This window comes from Mesoplodon mirus (assembly GCF_964341445.2).
Source record: "Mesoplodon mirus genome assembly, chromosome: 10".
In the NCBI taxonomy this organism is placed as follows: Eukaryota; Metazoa; Chordata; class Mammalia; order Artiodactyla; family Ziphiidae; genus Mesoplodon; species Mesoplodon mirus.
Window position 1 is genome coordinate 11,900,382 of NC_138986.1, and position 14,830 is coordinate 11,915,211.

At 39.1% G+C, this 14,830-nt stretch overlaps 1 protein-coding gene across 1 annotated transcript in view; it reads left to right on the forward strand.

Moving 5' to 3' along the window:
- The window catches only part of TFB1M (transcription factor B1, mitochondrial), a 70,233-nt gene that overhangs the window by 26,698 nt on the left and 28,705 nt on the right, over positions 1-14,830 (forward strand). The window lies entirely within an intron of this gene.

Here is a 14,830-nt window from a genome sequence, read left to right on the forward strand (position 1 = left end):
ATGACCAAATATCTAGGTTTATCCATGTTGCCCTGGTGCTGCTATTATCATTATTATTATTATCCCCTTTTACCCTTAAAAGTATCCCAGTATTTAAGATGAGTTATATGGTCACCCAATACTCAAAAAAAGAAATCAGTGTTTCTTTGTGATTTCTGATGGAGACTTCTAACTAAAGTTACATCAAACATTATTTATCTGTTTATTTTTATTGAAATACGTTTGATATTTAACATTGTATAAATTTAAGGTATACAACATGTTAACTTGGTTCATTTATATACTGTAATATAGTTGCCATTGTAGCAATAATTGGCACCTCTATCTTATTACATAATTATCCTTTCTTTTTAATAGTTGAAATAATTAAGTTCTAGTCTCTTAGCAAGTTTGATTATAATACAATATTGTTTATATTTACTGTGCATTATATCTCTAGGGTTTATTTACGACTCATTGTAAGTTTGTACCTTTAAACAGCTTCCTGTCCCCCCCCTCCCCTGGTAACCACCATTTCACAAGTCTGGCTTTTTAAAATTCCACATGTAAATGATAACATACAGTACTTGTCTTTCTGTCTGACTTATCTCACTTAGCATAATGTGCTCAAGGTCCATCTGTGTTGTCACAGATTGTTGTGTTGTCAGGGCGTCCTCCTTTCTTATGACTGAATAATATTCCATAATATATGTATATAAAATATACACCACATTTTCTTTATCCGTTCATCTATCGATGGACATTTAGGTTAGCTTCCATATCTGGCTATTGTAAATAATACTGCAATGAATACAGAGGTACATGTATCTTTTTGAGTTAGTGGTTTCATTTTCTTCAGATAAATACCCGGAAGTTGAATTGCTGGATCATATGGTAGATCTGTTTTACATTTTGCCAGGAAACTCCATACCATTTTCCATAGTGGCTGCACCAACTTACATTCCCACCAGCAGTGCACAAGGGTTCCCTTTTCTCCACATCCGCACCAGCAGTTACCTCTTATCTTCTTGATATCCATTCTAACAGGTGTGAGGTGTTATCTCATTGTGGTTTTCATTAGTATTTCCCTGATGATTAGTGATGTCGAGCATTTTTTCACGTACCTGTTGGCCATTGGGTTATCTTCTTTGGAAAAAAGACTATTTAGTTTTTCTGCCCATCTTTTAATCAGATTATTTGGGGGTTTGTTGTTGTTATTGAGTAGTAGGAGTTCTTTTTATATTTTGGGTATTAACTCCTTATCCAGTATATGATGTGTAAAAATTTTTTCCCATTCTGTAGTTTGTCTTTTCATTTTGTGAATTGTTACTTTTGCTATACAGAAGCTCTTAAGTTTGTGGTCCCTTCTGTTGATTTTTGCTTTTGTTCTATGTGCTTTTGTTGTTATATCCAAAAAAAAATCATTGCCAGGACCAAGGAGAGGAGTTTACTTCCTACTGTTTTATCTGAGAGTTGTGTAGTGTCAGGTCTTGTGTTTAAGTGTTTGATCCTAGAAAGGAGTCCAGTTTCACTGCGTGTGTTTATCCGGTTTTCCCAACACCATTCATTGAAGAAACTATCCTTTCCCCATTGGGTGCTCTTGGTTCCCTTGTCAAATATTAGTTGATCATATAAGCAAGGGTTTAATTCTGGGCTCTCTCTCCTGTTCATTGGTCTATGTGTCTGTTTTTGTGCCAGTAACATACTGTTTTTTGTTCTGTTTTGTTTTTACTGTAGCTTTGTAGTATAGTTTGTAATTGGGAAGTATGATATCTCAGAAAGTGTGATACCTCCAGCTTTGTTTTCTTCCTCAGTATTGCTTTGGCTATTCAGGGACATCTGTGGTTCCATACAAATTTTAGAACTCTTTTTTCTATTTCTGTAAAGAATGCCATTGGTATTTTCATGGGGATTGCATTGAATCTATAGATGGCTTTGGGTAGGATGGACATTGTAATAATATTAATTTTTCAAATCCATGAATATAAGATGTCTCTCCATTTGTGTTTTCTTTGATATCTTTCAGCAGAGTCTTGTAGTTTTCACTGTACAGATCTTTCGCTTCCTCGATTAAATTTATTCCTAAGTATTTTATTGTTTTTGATGCTATTGTGAATGGATAGTTTTATTTCTTTTCAGATGTTTCATCCTTAGTATATAGGAATGCAGTTGATGTCTGTATGTTGATTTTTGTGTCTTGCAACTTTACTGAAATTGTTGATTACTTCCAAGAGTTTTTTGGTTGAGTCTTTGGGATTTTCTATGTACAAAATCATATCATCTGCAAATAGTGACAGTTTTACTCCTTCTTTCCCGATTTGGATGCCTTTTCTTTGTCTTGTCTAATCACTCTAGCTAGAACTTCCAATATTCTTAAATAAATAAGAGTGGTGATAGTGGGCATCCTTGTCTTGTTCCTGATCTTAGAGGAAAAGCTTTCAGGTTTTCTCCACTGAGTATAATGTTAGTTGTGCATTTGTTGTTTGTGGTCTTTATTATGTGGAACTATGTTCCTTCTATACCCAATCTACTGAAAGTTTTCATCAGGAAAGGATGTTGTAATTGTCAAATGCTTTTTCTGCATCTAGTAAGGTGATCATGTGATTTTTATCTTTCATTTTATTAGTGTGATGTATTACATTTATTGATTTGTGTATGTTGAACCATCCTTACATCTCAGGGATAAATCCCACTTGGTCATGGTGCATGATCCTTTTTATGTGTTCTTGAATTTGGCTTACTCTAATATTTTGTTGAGAATTTTTGCATCTGTATTCATTAGGGGTATTGGTCTATAGTTTCCTTGTGGTATCCTTATCTGGCTTTGGTTTCAAAGTAATGCTGGCCTCATAGAATGAGTTTGGAAGTATTCCCTCCTCCTCTGTTTTTGGAAGAGTTTGAGAGGATTGGTGTTAATTCTTCTTTGAATGGTAGAATTTTCAAGTGAAGCCATCTGGTCCTGGGGTTTTCTGTTTTGGGAGGTTTTTGGTTACTGATTCAACCTCTTTGCTCACTATTGGTCTGTTCACATTTTCTGTTTCTTTGTGATTCAGTCTTGATAGGTTGTGTGTTTCTAAGAACTTATCTATTTCCTCTAGGTTGTCTAATTTGTTGGCATATAGTTTTTCATAATAGTCTTGTATGGTTCTGTGTATTTCTGTAGTCTCAGTTGTAATGTCTCCTTTTTCGTTTCTAATTTTATTTATTTGAGTCTTCTCTTTTTATCTTAGTCTGGCTAAAGGTTTGTCAATTGTTTTCATCTTTTCAAAGAACCAGCTTTTGGTTTTGTTGATTGTTTCTATTGTTTTTCTGGGCTTCATTTCATTTATTTCCACTCCGATCTTTATTATTTCCTTTCTTCTGCTAACTTTGTTCTTTTTCTAAATCCTCGAGGTATAAAGTTAGGTTATTTGAGATCTTTCTAATTTCTTAATATATGCATTTATTGCTGTAAACTTCTCAGAACTGCTTTTGCTGCATTCCATAGGTTTTAATATGTTGTATTTTCATTTGTTATTTGAGATAATTTTTCATTTCTCTTTTGATTTCTTCTTTGACCCATTGGTTGTTCAGAAGTGTGTTTAGTTTCCACATACTTTTAGATTTTCCAGCTTTCCTCTTGCTGATTTCTAGTTTTATACCATTGCGGTCAGAAAAGATAGTTGGTGTGATTTTCATCTTCTTTAATTTTCTGAGATTTGTTTCATGCCCTATCATATGATCTGTTCTTGAAAACATTCCACGTGCACTCGAGAAGAATGTGTATTTTGCTAGTGTTGTGTGGAATGTTCTTTATATGTTTAAGTCCATTTGTTCTAGAGTATGGTTTCCAACATTTCCTTGTTGATTATCTGTCTGGATGATCTATCCATTACTGACAGTGGCATATTATTGCATTGTTGTCTATTTCTCCCTTTGGATACGTTAGTACAGTAAGTCCCCTACATACGAATGAGTTCCATTCCGAGAGTGTGTTCTTAAGTCCAGTTTTTCCTAAGTCCAACAAAGCCTAGGTACCCAACTAACACAGTCGGCTCTATAGTACTGTTCCGTAATAGGTTTATAATACTTTTCACACAAATAATACATTAAAAAAGCCCACAAAAATTTTTTAAAACACTTTTAATCTTACAGTACAGTACCTTGAAAAGTACAGTAGTACAACAGCTGGCACACGGGCACGTTCGTATCTTTGAAAGTTCGCAACTTGAAGGTTTGTACGTAGGGGACTTACTGTATTTGCTTAATATATTTCAGTGCTCCAGTGCTGAGTGTATATATATTTACAATTATTATGTCAATATCTTCAAGATGTCTTGACCCTTTTCTCGTTACATAACAACCTTGTTTGTCTCGTGTTATCATTGTTTGGCTTGAAGTCTATTTTGTCTGATACAGGTGTGGCTCTACCCTCTGTCTTTTGGTTTCCACTTCCATTCCTTTCCTTTGAGCCTATGTGTGTCTTTAGAGCCGAAATGAGCTTCCTGTAGGCAGCCTACAGTTGGGTTTTGTTTTTTTAATCCATGCAGTCATTGTGTACCTTTTGCTTGGTGAATGCAGCCCATTTATATTTGGAGTGATGATTGACGCCCGAGACGGTGGGCTCGGACCCCCCACCGGATCCCCTAGAGTGATGATTGACGTACAAGGGTTTACCGCTGCCGTCTTCCCGTTTGCCTTCTGGTTATTTTGTATCAACATTGTTCCTTTTGCCTCTCTGTTTCTGTCTGCCTTTCTAACGTGGTGGGTTTCCACGGTCATTTGCTCAGTCTTCCCTTTTTTATCTTTCATGACTCTCCTCTAGAGTTTGGCTCTGTGGTTGCCATGTGGCTGACGTAAAACATCTCAGAAACAAAACACTTCTTTTTATGCTGATAGCACCTTATCTTTGTCTATAAAGTTTCCACCCTTTCATTCTTCCTCTTTTATATCTTTGATATCTCACTTTTTATGCTGTGGATTCACAGATAAATTGTAATAACTACAGTTATCCTTAATATTCTTTTCCTTGAGCCTTTATGCTATAATTGTGGTTAACACACCATTCTAATATAAAGTTTTCTAATTCTGACTGCTTTTCACCTTTGCAAGAGTACTGTGTACTTTCTTTTGTTGCTTTTTTTTTTTCTTTTTTTTTTTTTTTTTTTTTTTTTCGGTATGCGGGCCTCTCACTGTTGTGGCCTCTCCCGCTGCGGAGCACAGGCTCCGGATGCGCAGGCCCAGCGGCCATGGCTCACGGGCCCAGCCGCTCCGCGGCATATGGGATCCTCCCAGACCGGGGCACGAACCCGTATCCCCTGCATCGGCAGGCGGACTCTCAACCACTGCGCCACCAGGGAGGCCCTCTTTTGTTGCTTTTATGTCATTATTAGTGTCTTTTTATTTTAGCTTGAAGAATTCCTTTCAGTATTTGTTGCAAGGCAGGTCTAGTGGTGAACTCCCTCAGTTTTTGTTTGTCTGGGAAAGCCTTTATTTGTTCATTATGCTTGAAGGATAACTTTGCTGGATAAAGTATTCTTGGCTGGCAGTTTTTATCTTTGAACACTTTGAATATGTCATTCCATTCTCTCCTGGCCTGTAGTGTTTCTGCTGAGAAATCTGCTAATAGCCTAGTGGCAGTTCCTTTGTACGTTACTTTCCTTCCCACCCCCGGCTGCCTTTAAGATTCTTTCTCTATCATTGATTTTTTTTATTACTTTCTGCTTTATAACAAATTGAATCAGTTATACATATACATCTGTTCCCATATCCCTTCCCTCTTGCGTCTCCCTCCCTCCCACTCTCCCTATCCCACCCCTCCAGGTGGTCACAAAGCACCGAGCTGATCTCCCTGTGCTGTGCGGCTGCTTCCCACTAGCTATCTACCTTACGTTTGGTAGTGTATATATGTCCATGCCTCTCTCTCGCTTTGTCACAGCTTACCCTTCCCCCTCCCCATATCCTCAAGTCCATTCTCAAGTAGGTCTGTGTCTTTAGACCTGTTTTACCCCTAGGTTCTTCATGACATTTTTTTCCCCTAAATTCCATATATATGTGTTAGCATACGGTATTTGTCTTTCTCTTTCTGACTTACTTCACTCTGTATGACAGACTAGGTCTATCCACCTCATTACAAATAGCTCAATTTCGTTTCTTTTTATGGCTGAGTAATATTCCATTGTATGTATGTGCCACATCTTCTTTATCCATTCATCGGATGATGGACACTTAGGTTGTTTCCATCTCCAGGCTATTTCAAATAGAGCTGCAATGAACATTTTGGTACAGGACTCTTTTTTTTATTATTATTATTAGTTTCTGCTTTATAACAAAGTGAATCAGTCATACATATACATCTGTTCCCACATCCCTCCTGCGTCTCCCTCCCTCCCACCCTCCCCATCCCACCCCTCCAGGCGGTCACAAAGCACCGAGCCGATCTCCCTGTGCTATGCGGCTGCTTCCCACTATCTATCTACCTTACATTTGGTACTGTATATATGTCCATGCCTCTCTTTCACTTTGTCACAGCTTACCCTTCCCCCTCCCCATATCCTCAAGTCCATTCTCAAGTAGGTCTGTGTCTTTATTCCTGTTTTACTGCTAGGTTCTTCATGACATTTTTTTTTCTTAAATTCCATATATATGTGTTAGCATACGGTATTTGTCTTTCTCTTTCTGACTTACTTCACTCTGTGTGACAGACTCTAGGTCTATCCACCTCATTACAAATAGCTCAGTTTCGTTTCTTTTTATGGCTGAGTAATATTCCATTGTATATATGTGCCACATCTTCTTTATCCATTCATCCGATGATGGACACTTAGGTTGTTTCCATCTCCAGGCTATTGTGAATAGAGCTGCTATGAACATTTTGGTACATGTCTCTTTTTGAATTATGGTTTTCTCAGGGTATATGCCTAGTAGTGAGATTGCTGGGTCATATGGTAGTTCTATTTTTAGTTTTTTAATGAACCTCCATACTGTTGTCCATAGTGGCTGTACCAATTCACATTCCCACCAGCAGTGCAAGAGTGTTCCCTTTTCTCCACACCCTCTCCAGCATTTATTGTTTCTAGAATTTTTGATGATGGCCATTCTGACTGGTGTGAGATGATATCTCATTGTAGTTTTGATTTGCATTTTTCTAATGATTAATGATGTTGAGCATTCTTTCATGTGTTTGTTGGCAGTCTGTATATCTTCATAAGCTCAAAATGGATTAAAGACCTAAATGTAAGGCCAGAAACTATCAAACTCTTAGAGGAAAACATAGGCAGAACACTCTATGACATAAATCACAGCAAGATCCTTTTTGACCCACCTCCTAGAGAAATGGAAATAAAAACAAAAATAAACAAATGGGACCTAATGAAACTTCAAAGCTTTTGCACAGCAAAGGAAACCATAAACAAGACCAAAAGACAACCCTCAGAATGGGAGAAAATATTTGCAAATGAAGCCGCTGACAAAGGATTAATCTCCAAAATTTATAAGCAGCTCATGCAGCTCAATAGCAAAAAAACAAACAACCCAATCCAAAAATGGGCAGAAGACCTAAATAGACATTTCTTCAAAGAAGATATACAGTCTATCATTAACTTTGACAGTTTCATTATAATGTATCTTGGGCAAGGTCTTTTTGCATTGAGGTGATAGGGTATTCTATTAGCTTCTTGGACATGTATGCTTAATTCTTTCCCCAGGTTTGAGAAGTTCTCAGCAATTATTTCTCTAAATACATTCTCTGCTCTCTTCTCCTTTAGGAAGACCGATTATTCTTATATTTGTTTTTCTCATCATATCTGATAGCTCTCCTAGGATTTCTTCACTTTTTAAGGGCCTTAGTTCTCACTCCGGAGTCATTTCTAAATTCCTGTCTTCCAAGTTGCTAATTCTTTCTTTGGTCTGATCTGCCCTATTTCTTAAGCTCTCTAATGTATTTTTCATCTCATTCACTGAATTCCTCAGCTCCAGAATTTGGTTCTTTTTTAAAATTTCGCTCTCTCTGGTAAAGAACTCCTTCAGTTTACTCGTTTTATTCCTGAGTTCATCGACTTGCCTTTCTGAGTTTACTTGTAGCTCGTTGAATTTCATTGTAACAGCTGTTTTGAAGTCCTTGTAAGTTAGATTACAGTATTCTGTGCCTTTGAGTTTAGTTACTGGGGAATTACCATTTTCTTTTTGTGAATACCATGTTACCAGTTTTTCATCGTGTTTGATGAATTGTGCCTCTGCCATCTCATTTGAAGTAGCACACTTACTTTTACTTTTGTTAAAATAAGACTGGCAAATAGAAACCCTTCTTTTGTTTTCCAGAAGGTGGCGCTATCGCTCAAGTTTTTGGTTTCTCTTGACCTGATCTGGCTTCGGGGCTGCACTCTGAAGGGGGTGTTAAAAAAAAAAAAAAAAAAAAAATGGGGTAGAAAAAGTCGGTGGCAGAGCAGCGGAAGGTTTGGGCTTAGCACCTGAGGCTCTGAGTGCTCACAGCCCAGTAGGGACGGTCCTCGAGTGGGAGTCCTCCCAGAGGTCCATGGCAGGACCCCTTGCTGAAATCCCAAGGCAGACAGCAGAGAACAGCACCTTCCGTGCTCTGTTATTCCTGTCTGCCTCTTTCCCTTTCCTCTCCCTCGTCCCAGTCATGGAGGTCCCTCCTCAGAAATCCAGACGCTGCTGGAGAGAAGCAGGTCCCTCTAGTTGAGATCTGTGCAGCTGGGAGGTCGGTTACTCGCCCCTTTCTCTTTCCACCTCCTCTGAGGGGAGGTCACCACTGTCCTGGTGAAAGCCCAGCACGTTGCTGTGTTGCTCTAGGGAGGGAGGGGGGCTCACTCCTGAGTTCCTCCTTCTCATCTCCACGCTTGTCTTTATCCCGCTCCGGTGGCGTGCCTGGTTCTCCCTCTGTCTGGCTGGACCTCCGCAAGTTCTCTGTCTCCCTGAGCGACTGCTGCGGTTTTCAGTCGCCAGTTTCACTTCCCCCCACCCTACCCCCGTCAAGGTGCTGGGTGTGGGGCAGGCTTACTGCCTTCCTGGGGTCCACAGCCCCCTTCCCGGTCCTGTCTGTCTACTTCCTGAAGCACAGGTGGGTGGAAATCTCCTGGTTGGTCCGGTGTAATGTGCAGAGGCACTTTTTCTGTTCGGTTATGAAGGATGAATTGTATATAAAATGGGAGAGAAAAAGAGACAACTCGTGCTGCCAGGATGCTGATGTCACTTTAAAGATCCGAACATATTATATTTATCATGATTTTTCCCCCACTTCTTTGAGAGACCTTGTTTTGACAGTATTACTTGTGATCAGTCATCTGTGGAAAACTAGTTGGATATTAAACTAGACTCTGACTGTTATATGCTAATCATAGAAGAGTAAGTGCTAATTACAGAAACCAAGCTTCTCTGACAAAAGTACAAATCAGTAAGCCAGTGTCTAGTTTGGCAAAAGCACTGCTGGATGAGTTACTACAGGACGTGTGCTATAAAAACTTATTTATTTCTTCATTGAAGATATCCTGAGCCCCAGCCGCATGAAAAGCCCTAGCTAGGCAGAGAGCGGGTGGTGACAGGAGCGGTAGCCCAGTCAGATATCTGCCTTCAGGGAGTGCACGGCTAGTGAGGAACAGCTTTCTTCTTGCTGAGACTCTCAACTCTAAAGTCTTGCAACGTTTCCCTTACGTTATTTGACATTAGCTAATACAAGTAGATATCGTGAACGAATCGTGTGGTTTTTAGATTTAGGTGTAGACGCAAGTTACAGATTCAGAATGGAGCCCCTGACCAATAGCGTTTGACCTGTTTGTACACATTGAACCGTGATCTGAGGCATCTCCATGGCCTTTGCTGCCACCTTCCACGTCCTCTGCCATGTTGTCGACCACAGTTAGCCATGCTTTCGGGTGACTTTAGGAATTCAGTCCATCTGCCACTTTTATAACAGATTTAATTGTCAGCTTTTTCTAAATCAAGGTCAGTATTACCTCCCTTCAGCATCTCAAGCTTTCAGCTATTGTAAATGACTTCTTCCAGAATAATAGATCCTATTAGATCCTAGACAGAACTTAATGATTGGAGATATAGATCATGATCAGATTTAACACAGTGGTGCTCTCAGGGATTTTTTTTATCCTAGAATGGGTGGCCATTGTAATGAAGAAAACCAAGTCACCATATAGCCTTCTCTCTTCTCGTAGTTCATATATATGTGTGTATAACGTTTTCAGTAGTATAAGAGCCAGTTATGTCAGAAACCACTATCTTTACTTTTAGGCTTTTAAAGTTATGGTGATTGCTGTAATCCAGAATCTTTAGACATCTAAATTTTACCAAGGGTTTCTCAGGGTAGATATTAGAATATTTTTAGTGGAAAGTTTCTAACTCTTTGTTTTAGTTACCTAGTTGAGAGTAATTGATGGTGTTTAGAGGTTATTGTCAACTGTATCTTTGATTTAGGGATAAGATCCACATAGAGTTAAAGTACTTTTCCTCCAGGATTAAGGTCTTATGAAACTGTTATTTGTTTAAAAGCTAGCTATGTCTTTGATTCTCTTTTTATTGAGGATGTTTGCTTTTTGGCAAATTAAACATACTCATAGCAATTTTCTGTATGTGCTTTTCATCATGTTGTAAATACTACATGCAGAGGATTTATTTTTAATCTAGGAAAGCAGTTTTCAAAGAGGAGAGAGAATGTATTATGATAAAGGAAAACAATAAATCAAATGATTAAATTTTAGTTGTAAAAGAATATGCTGCTGCTCTGAAGTAGTTTTACCATATTAGGGCAAATCAGGAATGCTCTGAGGAAAGCCAGGAAATATTTGACTGATAGTTACATTGAGCACATTTTTAAAAATTCATTTTCTTAAATAAGAAAGGGGAAGAGTTCGTACAGAGATGATAAAAATAACAGTACAAGGGTGTCCCTCTGGCTAAACCCTTTTAAACGCAAGAAGAGAAAGTCATAAACATAACACAGGTAAAATATGCTGAGAAAAAGTTTACTGAAATTCAATGCTTATTCTCAACCAAAACTCTAAGAATAGATATGGAGAATTTCCTGTGTGATATAACAAGAAGGGCTTATTTATAACCATCTTAGGATTTTTCCTGTGAGAATCGGTTAACTCTTCTAATAATCAGTCTTTAAATTAACTAACTTAATCAAGCTTTAATGGCAGAACCCTCACTCTGTGGAGCTATTACAACTACACCCTGCTCTAAGTAGTTGAGCTCAATTCTTGCCAAATTATTCCCTCTCATTGACTTCTCTAGCCCAGTCCCCAAAGTTTGAACCCCAAATTCTTTTCTATTTACAGAAAACACAGCCTCTTACGTTCTTAAAATTAGACTAACTGGTCTACTCTAATGTTTCTTAAACTACTAGAGTTTGTAGTATATGGATTTTTAAGTTAGAATTTTAAAAATTTTGTATTTTAATTTCACTGTTGAGTTCATAAAATTATTTTACCAATTAGAAAACAAAATGTCTCTTTTGCAGTGCAAATTCACAGTTCAGAAATGCTTCCATGAGAACGTAAGACTTGTTTCTGAAGTTTCTCAAGCTGGCATCTGAAGACCCCTGAGAATTCATATATTTCTGGGGTTCCACAGTAATTTTTATTTCAACTAGTCTGCACATTACAGTCGGCCCTCCGTATCCACGGGTTCCACATTGGTGGATTCAACCAACACCCAGATTAAAAATAGTCAAGAAAAATAAATTCCAGGATGTTCCAAAAAGCAAAACTTGAATTTGCCAAATATAGGACAACTATTTATTTACATACCATTTACATTGTATTAGGTATTATAAGTAACCTAGAGATGATTGAAAGTACACGGGAAGATGTGTGTAGGTTCTGTGCAAATGCTATGCCACATTATATAAGGGACTTGAGTGTCCCCTGATTTTGGTATCTGTGGGGTTCCTGGAACCAATCCCCCACAGATACTGAGGGACAACCATACTCAAGTGTGAGAAATCCTGAGCCATTAGCTAGTCCCTCAAAATTCTATGTCATCTTTTTTCTTTTATAAATTGTGGTCATGGGTCTGGTGATCCTTCCCACACCACTGTCCTGTACCCCAACCTAGTAGAAAAGTCACTTAGATACAGTCTGAGAATGGCAACAGGCTCTTCTGATTGATACAACAGAGGCAGTACAGAGCAGTGGAAGAACTAGAAGTACTTTGAAGTCAGCTGGGCCTCCTGGAATTCCAGCGCTCCTAGTTATGAGAACTTGGTCATGTTAATAAGCTGATAAGTTAACAATACATCAAATTGGGGCAATAATGCCACCCTTAAAGGACTGTTGTTGAGGGATAGAAATAATCAATATACGGTGCCTAACAGGAGTATCTCACACAGGGAGGCAGTCAGTGAAAGGTAGATCTTACTGTTATGATTATAAACAAATAGTTACGGACCTAAGTTGTTATATCCTGATATAATAATGTGGATTATAACTTTTAAGACATACATATAATTTATATATAGTTTTGCCTATTTAGAAGTATGGCACATGGAGCAAGTGACTCCCAAACACGGTACAGATTTAAAGCATAAATTGTGTCAATACAATCTTAGATGAATTAATGATGCTACACCTGTGACATAAAGAAAAGGTCAGCACTTTGGGGCATCCACGCATGACCTTTGAGAACAGCATTTTAGAAGCTTTCAGCTACGCTTGCCCCCAGCTATTGGGGCCTCAACCTCTGGTCAAATAAGCTTAGTAAATGGATGGGTCCACATAAGAAACAGCCATTTTTCATGCTTTAGTGTTTTTTGAATCTGATATTGAGGCTGTTACCTCTGCTGTCTTCTACCCTGTATTTGAAAGTCCTTTGGACATAAGGTCAGAAGACTAATATTTTTCTGTTAACTAATATTCTTTTGTATTCGGTCTGGCTTCCTAGAAGCAGAGATTGGGGTAAGGATTTTTGGGAAAGTGATGTATTGAGGAGCCTCTGAAGAGAAGGAGTGAGGGAAGCCGGCCAAGGCAGGGCAAAAGCTAAGCAAGGGTATTGTTTCACTTGGAGACGTAGCTTCAGCCTGGTCCCACGGGGGTCCCAGGATGAGGTCTGAAGGGGAGCTCGGGGGCACAAATTGCCCCACAGGTTTTGTCCTCCCTTGAGGCAAGGGGCGGCTGTTGTACCATTGCCAGTCGGTCTGGCTCCTGGCCACCTCCTAGGGACAGTTGGTGCCCTCACCTTGCAGTAGAGGCGGCTCCACATCCATGAGCCACTAGCACCCAGCGCTCAGAACAGCTGGCGAATGGCGGGGCGGGGCAGTGTGGCACCAACAGCGGCCTCTGTTGGTTTCCTCCAGGAGACACAGCTATCAGATGCCTTACGTGGCCTTCTCCGACTCGGTGGTGTGGGAAGTTCTAAACTACATTTCATATTTAATTGCTTCAGCAACCTTTAACCAGGATTATTTACTAGCATTCTTTCTCTCTTCCTTTTCTTTGTAATTTTAACCTTGTTTATCTTTTAGTTTTTCTGTTTATTGGGCCAGCAGTTTTATTGTAAGTTGACTCAAATGCTTTTTGAAAGTGGATGAGTGTAAAAGAAATAAATATGTAAACTGAAAACCAGTTTTACAATTAGAAAAAATACCTGAGTTGCCCTCCTTAACTATCAGATTAAAAAAGTGTTGAATAGAAATAAGAGTATTTACTGTTACAATCTAATTTAACATGTTATGCTTTCATATGTACTCAAGAATAAAATAAGCAATAAGTGTTATAAATCCAAGGAAGGAAGAAACAAAATTGCATTTTTGCAGATGACACTTTTTTTTTTTTTTTTTTTTCTTTTTGCGGTATGCGGGCCTCTCACTGTTGTGGCCTCTCCCGTTGCGGAGCACAGGCTCCGGATGCGCAGGCCCAGCGGCCATGGCTCACGGGCCCAGCCGCTCCGCGGCATATGGGATCCTCCCAGACCGGGGCACGAACCCGTATCCCCTGCATCGGCAGGCGGACTCTCAACCACTGCGCCACCAGGGAGGCCCGACACTTTTTTTCTATGTATGAAGCACAATGAAATGAACAAAATTACTGGAGGTAAGAAATATGCAACAGGGTTCTGCAAAATTATAGGCTATGATGGAAATCCTCAAACGTCAGTAAAGTCAGTATATTCTCAAGTCATATAGCTAAAAATATAGATGGCATTTGTTTAGAAAGTATTTTGACTACTCAAAAGGAATATGTACTTTCTAATTTTTTTTTAATTTTTTTAAATTTTTGGCTGCGTTGGGTCTTCGTTGCTGTGCGCGGGCTTTCTCTAGTTGAGGCAAGCAGGGTCTGCTCTTCATGGCAGCGTGTGGGCTTCTCATTGCGGTGTTTTCTCGTTCTAGGGCTTCAGTAGTTGTGGCGCATGGGCTCAGTAGTTGTAGCACACGGGCTCAGTAGTTGTGGCTTGCGGGCTCTAGAGCGCAGACTCAGTAGTTGTGGTGCACGGGCTTAGTTGCTCCGCGGCATGTGGGATCTTCCCGGACCAGGGCTCAAACCCGTGTCCCCTGCATTGGCAGGCGGATTCTTAACCACTGTGCCACCAGGGAAGTCCAGGAGTATATACTTTCAATGCCTTCCTAATTCCCATGTGAAATCGTACCTTTATTTTAGGTATTCTGTTAATATGTAATGATGATGATACAGAAGAGAATGATGTACCAAATAAAATAGGTATAAAATATTTTAGTCTGTATGTCTGTATGCACAATCCAAAATTATTTACTCACATGAAAGATAACTTCCCACTTCATGAGTTATTAATGTACAATGAAGTAGCCTTTTTCCCCTTTACCACTGTATTATGAACAATACCTAAGCGTAAATGAACAAATAAATTGTTAGAAACAACAGTGTACAGT